We start from the raw sequence: 17,637 nt of genomic DNA on the forward strand, positions 1-17,637 counted from the left end.
ATTAAAAATGTACAGGGTTCTCTACTAATTTGCGTAGTAGTTCCTTCTTGGGTATTTGATGCCGCTCCCGGAAATACCCCACATTCCCCAGCACCTCTTCATCTGGTGTCAGATCTAAGGGCCGAAGGTGGGACTCCAGCTTTCTTATGTTTAAGTTTAAGGCAGTCCTTCCTGAAAATGTCCAGGCATTTTACGATAAAAGCATCCAGCAGGAGCAGGGGGCAAGTCACAGTTCAGGGACCTCTGGTGAGAAAAATCTCCTTCGTAACTTGTGCTGGGCTCTGTTGGAACTGGAAAGCCTAAGTTTAGTTTGCTCCATCTGGGCAGCCATTGCTGTCCTGGTCATAGTGGCTTCTTTGACTTTTTAAGTCTTGAGCTAGTCCATGGGCTAAAGCTGCAAGTTCAGCCAAGGAGTAGTTTTCCACGTTTGGTCTTCTTGCTTACCTACGGCTGAGTGTTCTGGGTGAAGACCAGAAGCAAATCATACATTAAAAGCTCTTGAAGGACCAGGATTTTCAGGTTCATCCAAGAATGGTTGCTAAATTTGTGACATAATCTATTTTGATAGTCATAAACAATTGCACCTTTCTTTTGAGCACCAGAGTAAATTCTTGTTCAGTCCACTGTGAGAGGAAAGCTTCCTTCAGGGCATCACATGGCTTTTTGCTTGCCCTTGATCTGCTTTAAGCATTTGCTCAGGTATCTTACTGAGATCTGAGGCAAGACTAGCTCGGGCAACCTTCACTTAGAGGGTTCTAGCCGTATCTTGTCTACCCCGGCCTCACTCTCAGGTGAACCAGCTGATACACACTGGGCAATCCAAGCTGGTATGCATCAATGACAATTTCAGAATCTTTAGTAAATTTGCAGGGATCCTTCAAAACTTCTGGAAAAGCTTTAACAATATTATGCAATTCAGTGCAGCACCAAAAGGCAAATTGCATGATACTAATTCCCGGAATACTTAATCGTGCTCATGAGGAACCTGCACTTAGGTCAAGAGGCTGTCGTTCAAACACAAGGGGATACTGCATAGTTTAAAATCAGGAAGGGTGAGAAGCAGGGTTGTATCCTTTCACCATACTTAAATTTAACTTATATGTTGAGCAAATAATCTGAGAAGCTGGACTGTATGAAAAAGAATGTGGCATCAAGATTGGAGGGAGACTCATTAACAATGTGTGATATGCAGATGAAATAATCTTGATTACTGAAAGTGAGGATGACTTGAAGCACTTACTGATGAAGATCAAAGACTACAGTCTTCAGTGGGGATTGCACCTCAACATAAAAAAACAAAAATCATCACAACTGGACCAATAAGCAACATCATGATAAATGCAGAAAAGATTTCATTTTACTTGGATCCTCAATCAACAGATACGGAAGCAGCAGTCAAGAAGTCAGACGTCATATTGCACTGGAGAAGTCTGCTGCAAGGGACCTCTTTAAAGTGTTAAGAAGCAAAAATGCCACTTTGAAGACTAAGGTGCATGTAACCTAAGCCGTGGTATTTTCAATCACCTCATATGTGTGTGAAAACTGGACAATGAATGAAAAAAAGACTGAAAAAGAGTTGATGCCTTTGAATTGCGGTATTGGTGAAGAATACAAAAATTAGCATCGACTGCCCGAAGGACAAGCAATGTGTCCTGGAGAAGTGCAGCCCGAATCCTCCTTAGAAGCGAGAATGGCCAGACTGCGTCTCACGTCCTCTGGTCATGTTGTCAGAGGGACCATTTCCTGGAGAAGGATGTTACGCTCGGTCAGGTCAAGGGTCAGTGAAAGAGGGGAAGGCCCTCAACGAGATGAATTGACTGATGCAACAGTGGGCTCAAGCAGAGCAAGGCTTGTTAGGCTGGCCCAGGGTGGGGCAGGGTTTCGTTCCGTTGTGCACAGGGTCTCTGTGAGTCAGAGCTGACTCGATGACACCTGACGACAGTGACAGTCCCCCTGGGAATTGCCCCTTGTTTTGGTTACCTCTGTGCTGCTCTAACAGAAAGCACCACAAATGGGATGACTTTAACAAACGGGTCTATTCTTACAGTTATATTCTGTTCTGGTTCCCTAGTGCCCCTCTGACAAGAATATACCACCAGTGGGATGGCTTGAAGAAACGGGAATTCATTCTCTTACAGTTCGGGAGGCTAGAAGTCCGAGTTCAAAGTGCCAGGCTCTAAGGGCTGGGTGAAAGCCCCTCGACCTTGGGCTTCAGCTCTGCCTCTTGTTCCCGGCCCACTGGAGCTAGAGGCATCTCTTCACTCAGGCAGCTACTGGCTGCTGAGGCTTGTTAGCCTCAAGGTCGACAAATAAGATGGCACAGTCCCGATGTTACCAAACCACATGGCAGGGTATTGATTCAAATCCATTGGAAGTCCCAAGAGCAGCAGGGCATGGCAGGCTGCTGGGCAACGACACGGCTGCATGTAGGGTTCAAGTGTGCCATAGGCTAGAGACCATTCCCTAAGCTGTTTCTTATATACAGAAGCAGACCACATACCCAAAGCAACTGCTCAGCTGCTCCAATAGATTCCACCCTGGAGTTGGTTACCAATCTCACCGTGGGGAACGACTCCATTCAGCTGCCCAGCCACTCACCACAAACTTAACCACCACAGCCCACTGCTAGCCCTGGTGGTGCTGAACGAATCCTATAAGGGATCCCTAGCAGGGGTTTCTCTTTCTCTCATAATCAGTGGGGGTAGCAAAGGGTTCAAGCAAAGTGTTTTGAGGAGAATAAAATGGCGAAGACAAGCAGTTGGGCTGGTGGAGGAGAGGGGCAGGAGGAGAGACGGCGACTGCAGCGGCCGTACAGACTGCAGCAGCTGTAGCGCCAGCTTCGGGGATGTGACCGGGCTCTGGCTTTGCCGTTCCTGGATCTCGCCAGCTTGGTTGGATGTAGTATCCTGTAGGGACGCTAGCCTACTTTCACGACGTTTTTTGGACCCTTCGATATAGCAAATATGAAATGCCTTCCATCAGACATTGTTCACATGACAGCCCTTAGATTCTAATTATCTGTGTAAAAAGATGAGTGTAAGTAGGTCAAAGCGTCACCATCTTGACCCCCGACTTCGTAAGCAATCCTTAGAAATGGTTTGCCAACCTCCACTGTCCATGACAGCAGTGGGACCACAGTGGTCGTATATATGAGCACTGGTGTACTCGAGGAGGTCCAGCCTGACGCGTAGACGTGGCATTCCTGATTTTGCCAAGCAACAACACGCGCTTGTTAATGCACAACAACGTGTGCATCCCCTTAATTAGCGTGCAGAGAAAAAGAGCAAAGCGTCCGGCTGTACGGACAGAGTTTGGCCACTAGGGGTCAGTGCAGTCACGCCTAACTGGGCTTCTCGTGGTGCCCAGCAGCCCCGCTGGAAGGTGGAACCAGAAAGGACAGGGACTTTGCAATGAATCTTAACTTTGCAAAGTAGAGCAGTTCAGCAGTGTGGACCCACCGACACCCTGTGAGAGTCAGGGCGGGGCTGGAGTACAAAGGGCTCTTGCCGGGGCACCGTTTGGTGCTGGGTCAGTGACTAGATGCAGGCAGTGAATGACATGTCCTCGAACCCCCGACTAAGCCAGGCTGACGCGGAGACTCACCGCGTCAGAGTGAAGCTCACAGCCTATCGACTTCAGCCGCGGCCCGGCCGGGAAGGTGTCAAAACCCACCGGCTGAAGACGGCCGCTCCGCGGGCCGGGAAGGAAGCCGGCCTTCTTACCCGTGGAAGCAGGAACGCACGCTGCAGCGTCGGGCCTGGCCGGGAGCCCGCTGTGACTGAAGGTGGCGTATGGGAGAAGGGGGCTTGGTGGGGATCGGTGGGTCGCATCCCTGGGGAGGGCCTGGCTGGTTAAGGGGCCACAGCTGTCCCTGTCCCTGCGCCTCGGGGAATGACAGGGTGGTCACGGGACGTTCCTGGGGATCTATTAGAATTCCCTTCCCAGGATTACTGCTCGGATAGACCGGGAGGACCCCCGAGACTGTCGCTGGGGCCTGGAGCTGGCCGTCTGTGGACTAGCTCTCAGCCAAACAGGAGACAGGCCCACAAGCAGAGCCCCTACCCCGGGGGTGGACCCAGCACCCTGGGTCGATGCGCTCCCCGATCCATCAACCGGGAGGCCTCAGAAGGGCAGGATTCGCAGGAAAAGCTGGGCAGACAGAGGCAGAGAGAAGGGCCCGCGGAGGGTGGCCACAGGGAGGGGAGGGGCCGGGAGCTGTCCATTGTTGGGACTGGGACTGGGCGGGGAACCCAATGTAGCCTCACATTGGTTGCGAGTAAAACGGTTCTGCTTTGTAAACTTGCACCCAAATCACAATTTTTTTTTCCTTCAAATTGCTTTCTTAAGCATGTCTGTTCCCGGGGTCTATTATATAGATGATTTATTGGTAATGTTTTGTGTCAAGACCCTTCAGGCATAGACTATTGCATCTGTTGAGCATAGAGGAAGGACCCCCCTTCCCCTGGGAATAGAGTGTAACACCCTCTATCTACAATCCATGAGAAAAGAAGAAAAAGATTTCCTTTAAGGTATATGGAGCTCTGGTGACATAGTGCCTAAGGCATTTGCCTGTTAACCAGAAGGCTGGAGGTTCAAACCCACCACCAGCCACTCCTCGGAAGGAAGGTTAGGCAATCTACTTCCATATTGATTAACACCTCGGAAACCAAAGGAGGGGTTGCTGTGGGTCGGATCCGACTCAGTGGCAGTGCGTTTTTTTTTTTGTTGTTGTTGTTGTTGTTTGTTTGTTTTAAGGTATACAGTTCAGTCTGCACAAAATTTAGAGAGGCTGCTGCCAGAAAAAACAGCATTAAAATTCAACATGAATTCCACACATGTCAAGACTCAGGATGGAGATGGGGGTCTATTTCATGCTGGGCTCTGCTTGCACAGGTCAACTGAAATCCAAACTCACTGCCAATGAGTCGATTTTGACTCATAGCTACCCCCTTTGGGTTTCTGAGGTGGTAAATCTTTACGGAAGTAGATTGCCTAGTCTTCCTTCTGTGGAGTGGCTGGTGGGTTTGAACCTCTGACCTTCCGATTAGCAGTCAAGTGTCTTATCCACTATGCCACTAGAGCTCCTTATACACACATCAAGGGTCTGTAATTTTACACTGTCATACACTTTGGTGATCAAAACCCTAATGTTGCCTGTTTTAGGTTAAATTGTGTCACCCTGAATAATATGTTTTAATCCTAATTTCTATATCTATGGATTTTACCCTGTTTGGAAGCAGTTTTCTTTTTCATATTATCTAGATCATTCTGGAGTTGGGTAGGTTCTAAATTTAGTCACTTCTGCATTACAGAGAGCAGATTAGTCACACATCCATGTGCACATGCAAATACACATACACACACACATGTGGTAAGACAACCATGTGAGAATCATGTCCAAGCCAAGGCATGCTAAGGAACCAAGGAACACCCAGGGCACCAACAAGGAAGGCATCAACATGCCCAAGAACCTTGATTGGGGCTTTAGCCTCCGGACCTATGAGCAAATATATGTCTGGTCTTAAAAGACACCCACTTTGGGATTTGTGTTGCAGGAGCAGTAGATAACTAAGAAATTTACAATGTGAACTGCAAAGGGTGCCGGATGACACAGACATCATTAAGAACGTGCATCTCTGGGTTTAATAATGATAAAGAAAGAGGTTAGCTTTCTGTGTTCACTGCTCCTTCCTTTACATGTTCCTAGTCACCTCCTTCATGCCTGCTCACCACCCACCTCCTTCCTGGTTCCTGAGAACCCTGATTGGCTGAGGGTCCTGTGAAACTCACCCCTCACTTCTTGAGACAAGCCCTAGGAAAAATGCAGGCAAGCTCAGCGAACATTCACCTGAAAGGAGGACGGGAGTCCCCAGACAGGGCAAGGGACAGTGTTGTTTGGAAACAGGGTTAGTCAGGCACCGTCTACAAAAGCGACTGATTGGACCTTGTCTCATGCACGTGTCAGAAGCCAAGATGCCAAGGGGCATCTGGGAGAAAACGAGCAAAAAGAGCAGGGTTCCACCAGATTCGGGGGCGGGAGCTTCTCTGCAGAGAGGACATCCAATGCCACCTTGAACTAAACTCTGTAAAGTTAAAAGTCAAAATTCTGCATCTTTGCTTTGTTCATGATCCAGGTTATTTTTTAGCTGTGAAAGGGTGTTCCTCATTTCATCCATAACTTAGTTTCTGAGTGCTGCTTTTTAGATCACTCCGAAGCAATGAGGTGGACACGTTGCACTGAAGGCCTCCTTAGCAGACAATTGAACCCTGTTGGTAACTGGTATTACACCCATAGGCATAGGGGTTAGGACTCCAGCACATATTTTGGGGAGACAGTTCAATCCATAACACTGCACCCTTTGGCCACCCAAAACTCAGCTACAGGAGTGTGACAGTCCCCACCACACTGAGTGCTTGCAAAGACCCGGAGTGAAGAAGAGAGGAGGGCGGTGTCTGCATGAGAATATCTTTACATCGTGGCCTCCAATCCCTGCTTCACCACAGGAACATCCATTCACAACGGGAAGGGGAGGCTTTAAGGAGCCAGCGGAGTCACACAGGCCTCCCCTTGAGTGTTGGGTGTATGTTGGGAGCATCTTACCCTCCCTGAGAAACCCGAGGGATAACAGGATGATGTAGTAAGGCAGGAAAATTCAGTACTGTTCCAGAATTTACCAGGATAGGGGAAGTGTAACACTCTGCCATGGCACAGAGGCGGACCTCGCTGCACAGAGATAGGCCATGGATTGGCCATAGGTCCTATCACCTTACCCACTTGGAGGGTTTAATTGATGTTTTGGATTAAATTATGTCCCCCAAAATATGTACCGGACCCTGCAGTGCAGTGAATTACTTAATATGGCCCATTTAGTCTTGTGGGAGTCTTCTAACTCACACACAATGATTGTGTGGGACCATGCAAATTACCTATATGGATCCTTAAAGAAAGGATTGGTCAGTTTTGATATCCATTAGGTTTCAATTACAGAGCACAGGAGTGTACCTCACTACCACCAAGAAAAAGGAGCCAGGAATGGAATGTGTCTTTTGGACCTGGGGTCCCTCTGTTGAGAATCTAGACTGAGAAGACAGATGGCTGAAACACTGGAGATGGCTTGATGCAGCGAGAAGTGGTGGTGGAGAAATGTGGCAGCAGAACCAGAAGACTGAGGAGAGATGGTGTGGTGGGCTTCACAGCCCACGGAGTACGGCTGCTACAGTGGCTGTGTTGACCCACGGAGGGAGGCAGTGGGTGCCTTTGGGCAGGAGATTTGCTGCTAGAGTGGGATGCCTCCAGGCCCTTATTGATGGAGCTACAGAGCTTTGTAACACTTGCCCAAGCAGGCCGGGCCAAAGTGGGGTCGACAGAGAAGACCTGCCCGAAGGCAACTGAAAGGATGCAGGCCTGAGGGTGCTGAGAGGAGTTCTGGGAGTTTTGACTTACCTCTGCAGTTGTGTCAGGTCCCTGGCTGGCACAGACCATCTGTACTCTACTGCTAACCTAGAGGTTGATGGTTTGATTCCATCCTGTGGTACGACACAAGAAAGCAATTTGCTTCCACTAAAATTACAAGGAGTCTAAAAATTACAAAATTACAAGGAGCTCTGGTAGTGTAGTGCCTAAGGCACTTGACTGCTAACCAGAAGGCTGGCGGTTCAAACCCACCAGCCACTCCTTGGAAGGAAGGTTGGGCAATCTACTTCCATAGTGATACTGCCTTGGAAATCCAAGGAGGGGTCGCTATGCGTCGGAGCTGACTGGACAGCACATAACAACAACACAACAATTATTGTTTACTATTTATTATTGGACAAGAATATCTGTCTTGTATGTACATCGTTGTGCAATGAGATTGGCCTGTAATTGGCCTAAGATTCTATTAATGATTATACACCAATAACTGAACTTGGAGAAACACAGACAATTTATATGTTTTCACACAAGGTAGGGGAATTGCGTTTTCCTTCCAGTGCGCACACTGCAGAGCCTAGAGTCGTGCTTCATCAGAAGGAAGGGACTGACACAGTAATTGTGAGAAAGACACAGTAATTGTGGCATAAATATTCATCAGCCACTGACTGGGCTCATGAAAAAGAGTCAAACAAGCTTGAAAGATGAGGGAGAGGGTGTAAAAGACACAAAGGTGCTCACCAGGATGACGATGGTTTGGGTGGCTCTGGTCTCGGGAGGATCTGGGGGAGACATTCCTATGAAGGATCTGGACTTGCTGCTTGTGTCTGCGCAGGATGAAAACCTTGGAGCCGCTGGCCCGAGCCTGAGTCCCAGAGACACATCAGGGACTGACAACAAGGCTGCGTGCAGTGAGTCTGCGGATTTGCCATGGTGAACAGAAGAACAGCACCCATAGCGTTTTTTGTTTGTGATGGTTTCATCGCTCCTACTGGCAGTTTCATAGATGGGATATACGATACTTACCAGCATGTGCAGGGACCAGCACAGGACTGTGGCGAAGCCCATGCACTTGAGAGCCTTCGCCGTCAGCTCCGCCCCCCTGGAGTTCCTGGGGCTGACGCTGATGGCCTGGAAGATACTCAAGAGGCAGGTGCTGCCAGCACACACACCCCTGCCCACCCTGGGAACACAGAGAAGAAACTTGCATCCCAAATCATTGAGGACATTTTTCCACCCAAAAGCTGCCATAGTGTGGGGGATTCTTTTAGAGCGAATGACCATGGAGTTGGCTACAGTCAGATGACTGCCAATCAAGTCTGTGGACCTTGTCCTGCACCCAGTGAAGTTGAGGAAGATATAACGGTAAAGAAGACAGAAGTTCCCCAGGACTCCGACTGTAGTCTGTAATAAGAAGACCATGGCTATTGTCAAGTCCTTGGAGGACATTCAGTTCCTAGTGACAGGTATTTGTCTGCAGAGCTACCGGGTCCCGTGTGGGAAGATGAGACATGGGCCACGTGCATCATGTCAAGTGAACCCCACTATTCTTCACCTACCCTTAATTCCCACAAACTAACACTGACTTAAAGTTTTTCTTCCATTCAGAAGTTTCCAACTGTTGGATTTATAGCCTTTACGGAGCACTTGAACATAGGCTCTGAAGACCATACATATAGTAAGTTCTTTAATCTTCACCCATCTATGAAGAAGGCACCACTATTAATTTTATTGTAAAGATAAAGAGAATTTAGGCACAGACAGATTAAGTAATTTATCTAAATTCACATGCTGGTTAGGGGCAGAGAAGGGATTGAACTTGGTTGAGCTGGTTCCAAAGACAGTGCATTTATCCTCCAGGCTCTGGTAAATAAGCCTGCTAGATGTGTCCTTCCAATTATCCAGATCTGGTTTTAGTTTTGTTTTGACACCTCGTCATTTCATTTTACATGGTGACATTTCATTATATAATGTTGCTTGTAACAAGTTTCCATGGATATGTAAATATTTATTCCACAGACCAATATCAATTATGGATAAAGATTTAAAGAACTTGATAAGATACAGAGTCATGGATTGCCATAGAAAGGACAGGAGCCTCCATCTTGAGCGGGTTGGATTTAATGAATCCAAGGTTGCCTGCGTCCATTAGGACAACAACAGAATGACACATGTACTTTTATGCCAAGAAACAAAACACAGTGGCTCCTAGCACAGGGAATACTGAACAATCTCATATCGTGCCCTAAAGTACAGGACATGAAACACTAACAGGAGATGAAATAGTGGAGGGTGGAACCTAAATCATTCCTACTTTCATTTCATATGCTCAGCACTAATAAACGCACAGTTAAATAATAGCAGCAGCAGTGAGGTGAGATTTGTGAAAGATGATAACATATGAGATGCACATGAAAAATCTCTGTAAGACATGACATCTTGTACATTGGATATTAAAGTTTTTTTTAAATTGATATTAGAATATTTTTCAGCCAGAGGATACAGTTGAGCCTGACAGCTGCTATGTGAAACCCGTTCATATCAAGTAACCTTTCGCTTCATGCTGCTTCACTAAGTTCAAGAGGGAAAGCAGTCCGCCATGATCAACAGGCCACACGCCTTTCCAGGAAACACGAGGACAGTCTCCCTTCGTGCACCAGACACCAAGTTAGAGAAAACCTTCCTACTCCACAAACAGCCGTTCAGGCACTCTGTTCTATGCAGGATTTTATGATTCAGTGCCTAAGGCATTTGACTGCTAACCAGAGGCTGGCGGTTCAAACCCACCATCCACTCCTCAGAAGAAAGATCGGGCAATGTACTTCCTCGGAAACCCATGGAGGGGTCGCTATGACTCAGATCCGACTCGAGGGCACTGAGTTTGGTTTGGTTTTGATAGATCAGTTCTGCTCTGTATCACTACAAATATGGACATGTGCTACAGGCTAACCTTTAGTAATCCTGAGAATCTGTGATTCCTGTAAAGGAGGCTGAACTGCAAATTGATTTAAAAACTATGGACATTAAGCACCTTAAAAATCAGGCTTTATGATCAGAAGATTAAACACCAAATATGACAATTCCTCGGGATGACACTAAATGACATTAAGAGCCCTCACGGATAGGGGTGGGGTCTAGGATCTCCATCTCTCTGGTACAGCTCCATTCAAGCTCAGGACAGAGTCTCCTTCCTGTGGGACATTGGACCAGTTTTGAACCCAGAAAATTTCCTTAAGACAATATGATTGCTTACCAGACCCTGATAAGTTTCCCTTACCTACAGGTTTTGGGGAGCTCTGGTGGCATAGTCCTTATGTCATTTGACTGCTAATCAGAAGTCTGGTGGTTCAAATCTACCAGCCACTCCTCAGAAGGAAGATTGAGGAGTCTACTTCTGTAGTGATACTGCCTTGGAAACCCAAGCAGGGGTCACTATGAGTCGGATCCGACTCCACGGCAGTGAATTTGGTTTTTTGTTTTTTTCTAGATTCTGACTCTCAGACAGAAAGAGAAAATACTCACTGAGTTCCTTACTGCTGCTGGGACAGTGGGCTGAGTGAAGGCCATTCGGTGTGTGGAAGGGAGAGAGTCAGACCCTGATGTAAAGGTTTGTGACTCTATGACCTCATCTCCCCACAGACTAGCAATTATCACCTCACCTGTTGTTTCAGTGACACCTCACAATGGGCAGTGGAGAGTATCATTTTAAAAAAAGCTTTCTTCCAGTTCCTAATTCTCAGAAACAATTAGAAGTTTCTAGTGGGCATCTCCAAAGGGAGCTCTGGTGTTTATGAGAGAAATCCTTTCCATGGTCCTGGATGGTAGGCACTTGAAAAGTTGGCTTGTTTGAAGAAAGTCATTGCAGCCCACAAGTTGTGTTTGGGAGACACTCTTCCTTTCCCACAATCCCTGAGGCTGGTGGGGCTCACAAAGTGGAAGCAGGAAGGGCTGAGGTCTGACACACGAGGGACTGGCCGTGAAGCAGGCGTACCTCACTGCATCCTGGGCCTCCCTGAGAAGTTCCTCATCCAAAAACAGACTTGCGTGTTTGTCCTCGGGCTCCTAACCTACAAAGCTAGGGTTATAAGCAAAGACTGAGAACACAGAGGCTTGAGAAGGATTTTTGGCCAAAGAGGAGAGTGAAGGCAAGAACTTGGTGCCTTGAATGCATATTAAAAACATTAGCAACCATTTCTACAATTCAGTGAAAATTAATTGTGTCATGTACTTGACATGGATATTTTCTTTTATTTATTTATTTATATTGTGATTTGGGTGAAGATTTACAGAGCAAATTCACTTTCCATACAGCGGTTCACATATACTTTGTCTCATGTCATTGACCACAGTTTATCACAATGCACAGCTCCCTTCCCACTTCCTCCCTGTAGTTACCTCTTCACAGTGTCCATCCCTCCATACACTCCTGCCCCCTGAGCTGTCTCCCTGTGCATAAGCAGCCCTTCCTTCTCCCATGATTGTTCTCTCCAAGGAGTGTATCTACTTGAGGTAAATGTTCAACTCATATACCTGTCTATTGTTGCCTGGAAGCCACAGGCATGAGTTCAATTCCAGATCTGAAGGGCAGCTAGGGGCCATAGTCTCAGCGGTTCTACCAGGTTCTATTGGACTAGTAAACCTGCCCCCCCTTTTATTTTTCTCCAAATGATTTTGAGTTTTGTTCCACATTGTTCTCCCTCTCTATCAAGGATCTCCTACATAGATCCCCTTCCAAGTGGATGACAGTGATAGCCGGGCACCATCTAGTTCTTCTGGTCTCATAGTCATATAGGCTGCAGATTGGATGGGCACCAGTCACTAGGACTAATTGTTTCCATGAATTGACATGGATATTTTCAAAGAATATACGTTTTGTCATTATTGATACAAACAAGTAGAATTCCTGAAGGGCACAATATGCACAGACAACACCCAGGTGTTTGTAAAGGGCCCCATGTCATCAGGAAAGGCCAGTGGCTAAAAGGGGCTCTGTTTGATAGAGTAGAGGGACACCTGAACTTGCATTCAACTGCTCAGAAGTGAGTAGTTTGGGACCCCCAAGCTTGGGACTGGTGTACTGAGGGGGTAGTAGAAACCCCTGAATTTGCAGCAGTTTGTGTAGAGGTGAGGGTGGCCTGGAGGACCTCAAACTTGCAGCTGATTTCTGAAGTGATGACTACCAAATGAGGCCATTGTCCTTACAAACTTGGAAGCTTGGGCTGGTTCTGGGTAGTCAGGTTCAGAAATAATTTGCAATCTATTAATTAGAGCGCATTAAAATAAGGAATAAAAACTAAGCTGTCCTCTTGAATCCCCCACTCATCTGCCAGTTTGTCGTAATCGGGTGGCTTGTATCCTGTTGTGATGCCGGAAGCTATGCCACTGGTATTTCAAACGCTAGCAGGGCCACTCATGGCGGACTGGGTTCACTGGACCTTCAGGACTCATACAGATGGCACAAAAGACGTGGCAGTCCTCTCTGAACACTGGACACTGGAAACCTCATGAATAGCAGTGAAACTCTGTCTGGTACATTACTAGAAAAACTTAAGAACAGCAGTGAAACATTGTCTGACATAATGCCGGAAGATAAGCCCTCAGGTTGGAAGGCTCGAGATATGGCTGGGGAAGAGCTGCCCCTCAGGGTAGAGTTGACCTTAATGACATGGACTGAGTAAAGCTTCGGGACTCTCTCAAAAGGCAGTCCTGGACTTGAGTATCTCAAAGGTGATCTGCTCTGATGGCTACTCCTACATGGGGTGAACCCTGCTGAGTGGGCTGGTCCCCTCTGCTTTGGGCAGACACCCTTCACCTTGGGCAGGCCCCTAACACTTGGGACAGTCCTTGACACAGGTCCCCTAATGCTTTGCACAGGACCGCTGCACCATGGCTAGGTCACTTTCACTTTAAATGACTTCTGCCCCAGAGGCTCATAAAGTGAGTGAAAGTCCCCTCTTTGTCACACCCGCAGCACTCTGGGGATGTTGTTGTTGTTGTTGTTATGTGCTGTCCAGTCAGACCCGACTCATAGCAACCTCTCCTTGGGTTTCCAAGGCGGTATCACTACAGAAGTAGATTGTCCAACCTTCCTTCTGAGGAGTGGCTGGTGGATTTGAACTGCCAGCCTTCTGGTTAGCAGTCTAGTGCCTTAAGCACTATGCTCTTGTGAATTGATATTTTTCTGTAAACTTAATGGCCTCAAGTATTGCTGTAGATCTCTGGAGAGAAGACTAGTATAGTTTTCCCAGATAGGTATGCCACCAAACTTGGATGTTACTCTGTGCCAAGGCTGACTGTGGCAAAAAGGCCCATTGATGAGAGAAGTCATTTTGATTTTTACTGGTGCCTCTCTAGTGAGGGCTACTGAAGAAATTTATTAAAGGAGACTTGTATATGAGGCAGGACTTGGGCAATAGCAGGATTAGTTTAATACGCCACAACCCTGAAAGAGAAGTAGGGGTTTTATGCCTGTGGTGAACAAGTGTCTAGCCCAGGAGTTCAGATTCACAAGGCTGCCCAGCAAGCAGAAGTGAGCTAGCCGAAAGCAAAGGCCCACCATGTTCACCCTCACAAAGCCTGTTCCCCCTTCACTATCCTAAGGCACTTGACTGCTAACCAGAAGGTTGGCAGTTCAAACCCACCAGACACTCCTTGGAAGGAAGGTTAGGCATTCCTACTTCTGTAGTGATACTGCCTCGGAAACCCAAGGAGGGGTCGCTATGAGTTGGGGCTGACTCGATGGCACATAACAACAACAACAACAACATGCCATCTCCACTAACAGTAACATCTAATTCAAAAGGCACCCCTTCTGTTATGTCCTCTATTGCTTGAGGGTGTTGCAGTAGTGCTTTGGCTTGAATAACAGCATTTTCTTGTGAAGTTCCCCAATCCTGAGATTCACCATTTCATCGGTCTAGAGAGCCGTCCAAGACGTTGTGCCACGTGCATAATAAAGCCTGTATTTTAACAGCCTAGGGATGAGGGAATGTCGTAATTTCATCTATAACTATTGCAGGTAGAACTCAAGTCCTACCCGGCCAGAGGGCGCCCGCAATTTCACCATGACCCCATCCCTGTATTCTTCTGTGTGTTTGTAGCCCATCCTCACTGTTGGAGGTGTTCCACCAACAGATTGGTCATCATTAGACAAAGACTCAGATTGTTAGAAGTGAACATGACGGTATCCACATAACGCCCTACACACACACCCACTCTGGTAAGCTGATGGCGGCTAAAACTTGAGCTACCATGCCAGCACGAATTGTGAGGCTTTGCAGATCCCTTTGGGCACCGCTGGGAACATCCATTCGGTTGCTCCTACCACGTAAAAGCAAACATGTATTTGCCAGTCAGACTCAGAAGAGTGCAGATGAAAGCATCTGCTAAATCTAAACCATGCGGCATTCTGCGGCACGTTCCCGGCTGACCCAGAATAATGGCTGCGCCGGGTGCAGTTGCATGTATGAAAGGGGTTACCTCATTCAGTTATCGGTGACCCACGGTCATTCTCCAAGCTCTGTCACCTTACAAATGGGCCACTCTGGGCTGGTGGCAGGGCTCTGAGCCTGACAAACAAGCTGTACCTTTTCTAACGTCATTATGGTCTGAGTCCTTGTACCCTCCTGCTGCTGCCCTGCGTTTGCTGCTCTCCAGGGCTGAGGCAGCACAAGAGGCTCCCGTTTAACTGAGCCACAAAGAACCACTTTTCCACTCCAGTCCTGCAAGCCCAGCAAAACTGCCCCGCCGTTGTTTCCAGGGAGACTCTGAGCCAGTTCTCCATGGCCACTGTGTTTTCGGGAACAGGAGAACTGAAAACCCAAACAGTGGAAGGAGAAGCCTTCCTAATTTGCGTTACGGTTTTTTGGCCATTTCACCATGATTGGTGTTCCTGCACTCCTACCTCTAGAGGCCATAAACCCCAAATCCAAACCCACTGCCATCGAGTCAGCTCATAGCAACCCTACGGGACAGAGCAGAGCCGCCCCGTGAGGTTTCCAGGGCTGTAAATCTTTACAAGGTCGGACTGCCTCATCTGTCTCCCACAGAGCAGCTGGTGGATTTGAGCCTCCAACCTTTTGGTTAGCAGCCCAGTGCTCTGACCTCTGCACCTCCAGAGCTCCCTGTATAAGCCAGAGGACTTGAAGATTTATGTGGCTACCGTGAATCAGAGAACATTGAGCTCCAGTGTCAATCAAAGCCAGGATCTTTTGTCTGTTCTGTGGGGATCAATGTATAGTCACCTCAGTAAGAAGCCTGGTGTTCCCCTGAATGGCCCTACATTGAAGGGCATCTTGGCCGGGTCGGTTGTCATGGGAGAAGACACTGGCATTTCTGTCTGGGTGCTCTTCCACCCCCTCGTGCTCTAAGGAAGGAGGAGAGGCCCCAGGTCCCCATTCATTTTCCTTTTGCTCTATTTTCCCAGTGGCGTCACTGATGAACGTGGAAGCAGGGCTTCTCACCCCTCTCTACGCTCATCCCTTCCTCACGTGTTCTGATCCTTGCTTCTGCTTCAATCCCGTTCTCCTTCACTAAGTGCACCACCCAGAGGAATGGCCATCCCATTCTAGCTGCAATGCTGTGGGCATTCTTATCCACACTGGTCAGTTCTAATCCTTCGGTGGTTTGGCCAGCCCTGTGGGAGTTTTGAGGCTGTTCTCATACTACTTTGGTGGTCCACAGGCTTAGAGCCAGCTTGCCACTCATCCCCATATTGAAGTCTGGGCCAACCTGGGATTTCCTCTTGAGAATCCTTTTTCCAGCCCATTTTCTTGTAATTCCACCAGCATCACTTCCTGCACCCACCAGTCAGTAGTCTTCAAACAGCAGGGCAGAGCTGGGTGCCTCTGGGCAAAAGACCTACCATCAGAAGTCAAAGAGTTGTAACGCTTGTGTAGGACAAGAAAGTCCTGAGCGTGCCCTGCTACATGCCTCTCTCCTTGGGCAATGGGCCCAGGTAGTGAGCTGTGGTGGTGAGAGAGCCCCAGAGGCTAGGGTAGCATGACAGGAGCTGGCCACGGAGGCCAGCAAGGCCCAGCGGCGGAGGTGAAGTCTCAGGTAGCATGGTGACTGCCTGAGGCAGCAGTGACATGAACACAACATTGGACCTGCAACACGGTGGCTTTCCCAGCAACGTAAGAATGTTGTTGTGTGCCATCGAGTCCCTTCTGACTCAGAGTGACCGTATAGGACAAAGTCGAACTACGTCATAGATTTTCCAAAGGTGGGATCTTTATGGAAGCAGACCATCATATCTTTCTCCCATGGAGCAGCTGGTGGGTTTGAACAGCTGACCTTTTGGTTAACAAGCAGCCAGGTGCTTAATCACTGTACCACCAGGGCTCCTGACATAAGAATGGACATGGGTAGTTTGGGGAACTGGTTCTCTTTTTGGGAATCTGTTGTTTTTCACTGCTTGCTGTCTAAATAATCTTACTGGTTTTCATTGGGCTAACACTGTAAGTGTCCCTGTGTCCAGCTCCATCACAGATGAAGGCAGCAGCCATAGAATGGTTGATGCCACAGGGTCCATATGTGTCAGTCCTAGTTCGAAGCACAGCCTGTCTGCATGTCCAATGTGAGCAGACAGACCATGCACGGAACCACATCCATAAAACCTTAATAGTATTCTGTGGGGACAAATGTTTATATTTTCAGTTTCATGACTGAAATCACTATGTCACTGTCGTTTGATTTACATTTGCATAAGACTTGAGTCCTGGGTCGGTAAATGTATACTGATTATTATCACTTATTCTTTAGTCAATTCCCCTGATCTTTTTCCTGCAATTAAACTTTATTCTAGAGATGATATATATTTTTTTAATTGGCTCTTTTATGCTAGGATATTTATTCAAATATAGATACTGTTTTAAATATGTGGTATCTTATTTTATGTATTTTCCTTGCTATTTATTTCCATTTGCAATTTACACTGGTATCATGGAGCCTTTCATCATACACAAGCACACACACATACACACACGACTTAAATGGAGTAAAATAAAATAACACTATTTGCTATTAACTTGGTTGTCCCATGCTTTATAATTTACTCAGTATATATGATGAATGATGCAGGAAACATCAAGAGAAGATGGCAGGAATACACAGAGTCACTGTACCAAAAAGAACTTGTATGCATGTGAGAGCTGGACAATGAATAAGGAAGACCGAAGAAGAGTTGATGCTTTTGAGTTGTGGTGCTGGCGAAGAATGCTGAAAGT

The 17,637-nt window shown here is 47.3% G+C and overlaps 2 pseudogenes; one reads left to right on the forward strand and one right to left on the reverse strand.

Annotated features, from left to right (window-relative positions):
• The window catches only part of LOC103210444, a 12,720-nt pseudogene extending 8,865 nt beyond the window's left edge, over positions 1 to 3,855 (forward strand).
• Positions 3,856 to 7,988: 4,133 nt separating this feature from the next.
• Positions 7,989 to 14,516, reverse strand: LOC122151600 (annotated as a pseudogene).
• Positions 14,517 to 17,637: the final 3,121 nt, after the last annotated feature.

The sequence above is a fragment of the Orycteropus afer genome, unplaced genomic scaffold (assembly GCF_000298275.1).
Source record: "Orycteropus afer afer isolate SDZICR_OR568_19922 unplaced genomic scaffold, OryAfe1.0 scaffold00610, whole genome shotgun sequence".
NCBI classification, from domain to species: domain Eukaryota; kingdom Metazoa; phylum Chordata; class Mammalia; order Tubulidentata; family Orycteropodidae; genus Orycteropus; species Orycteropus afer.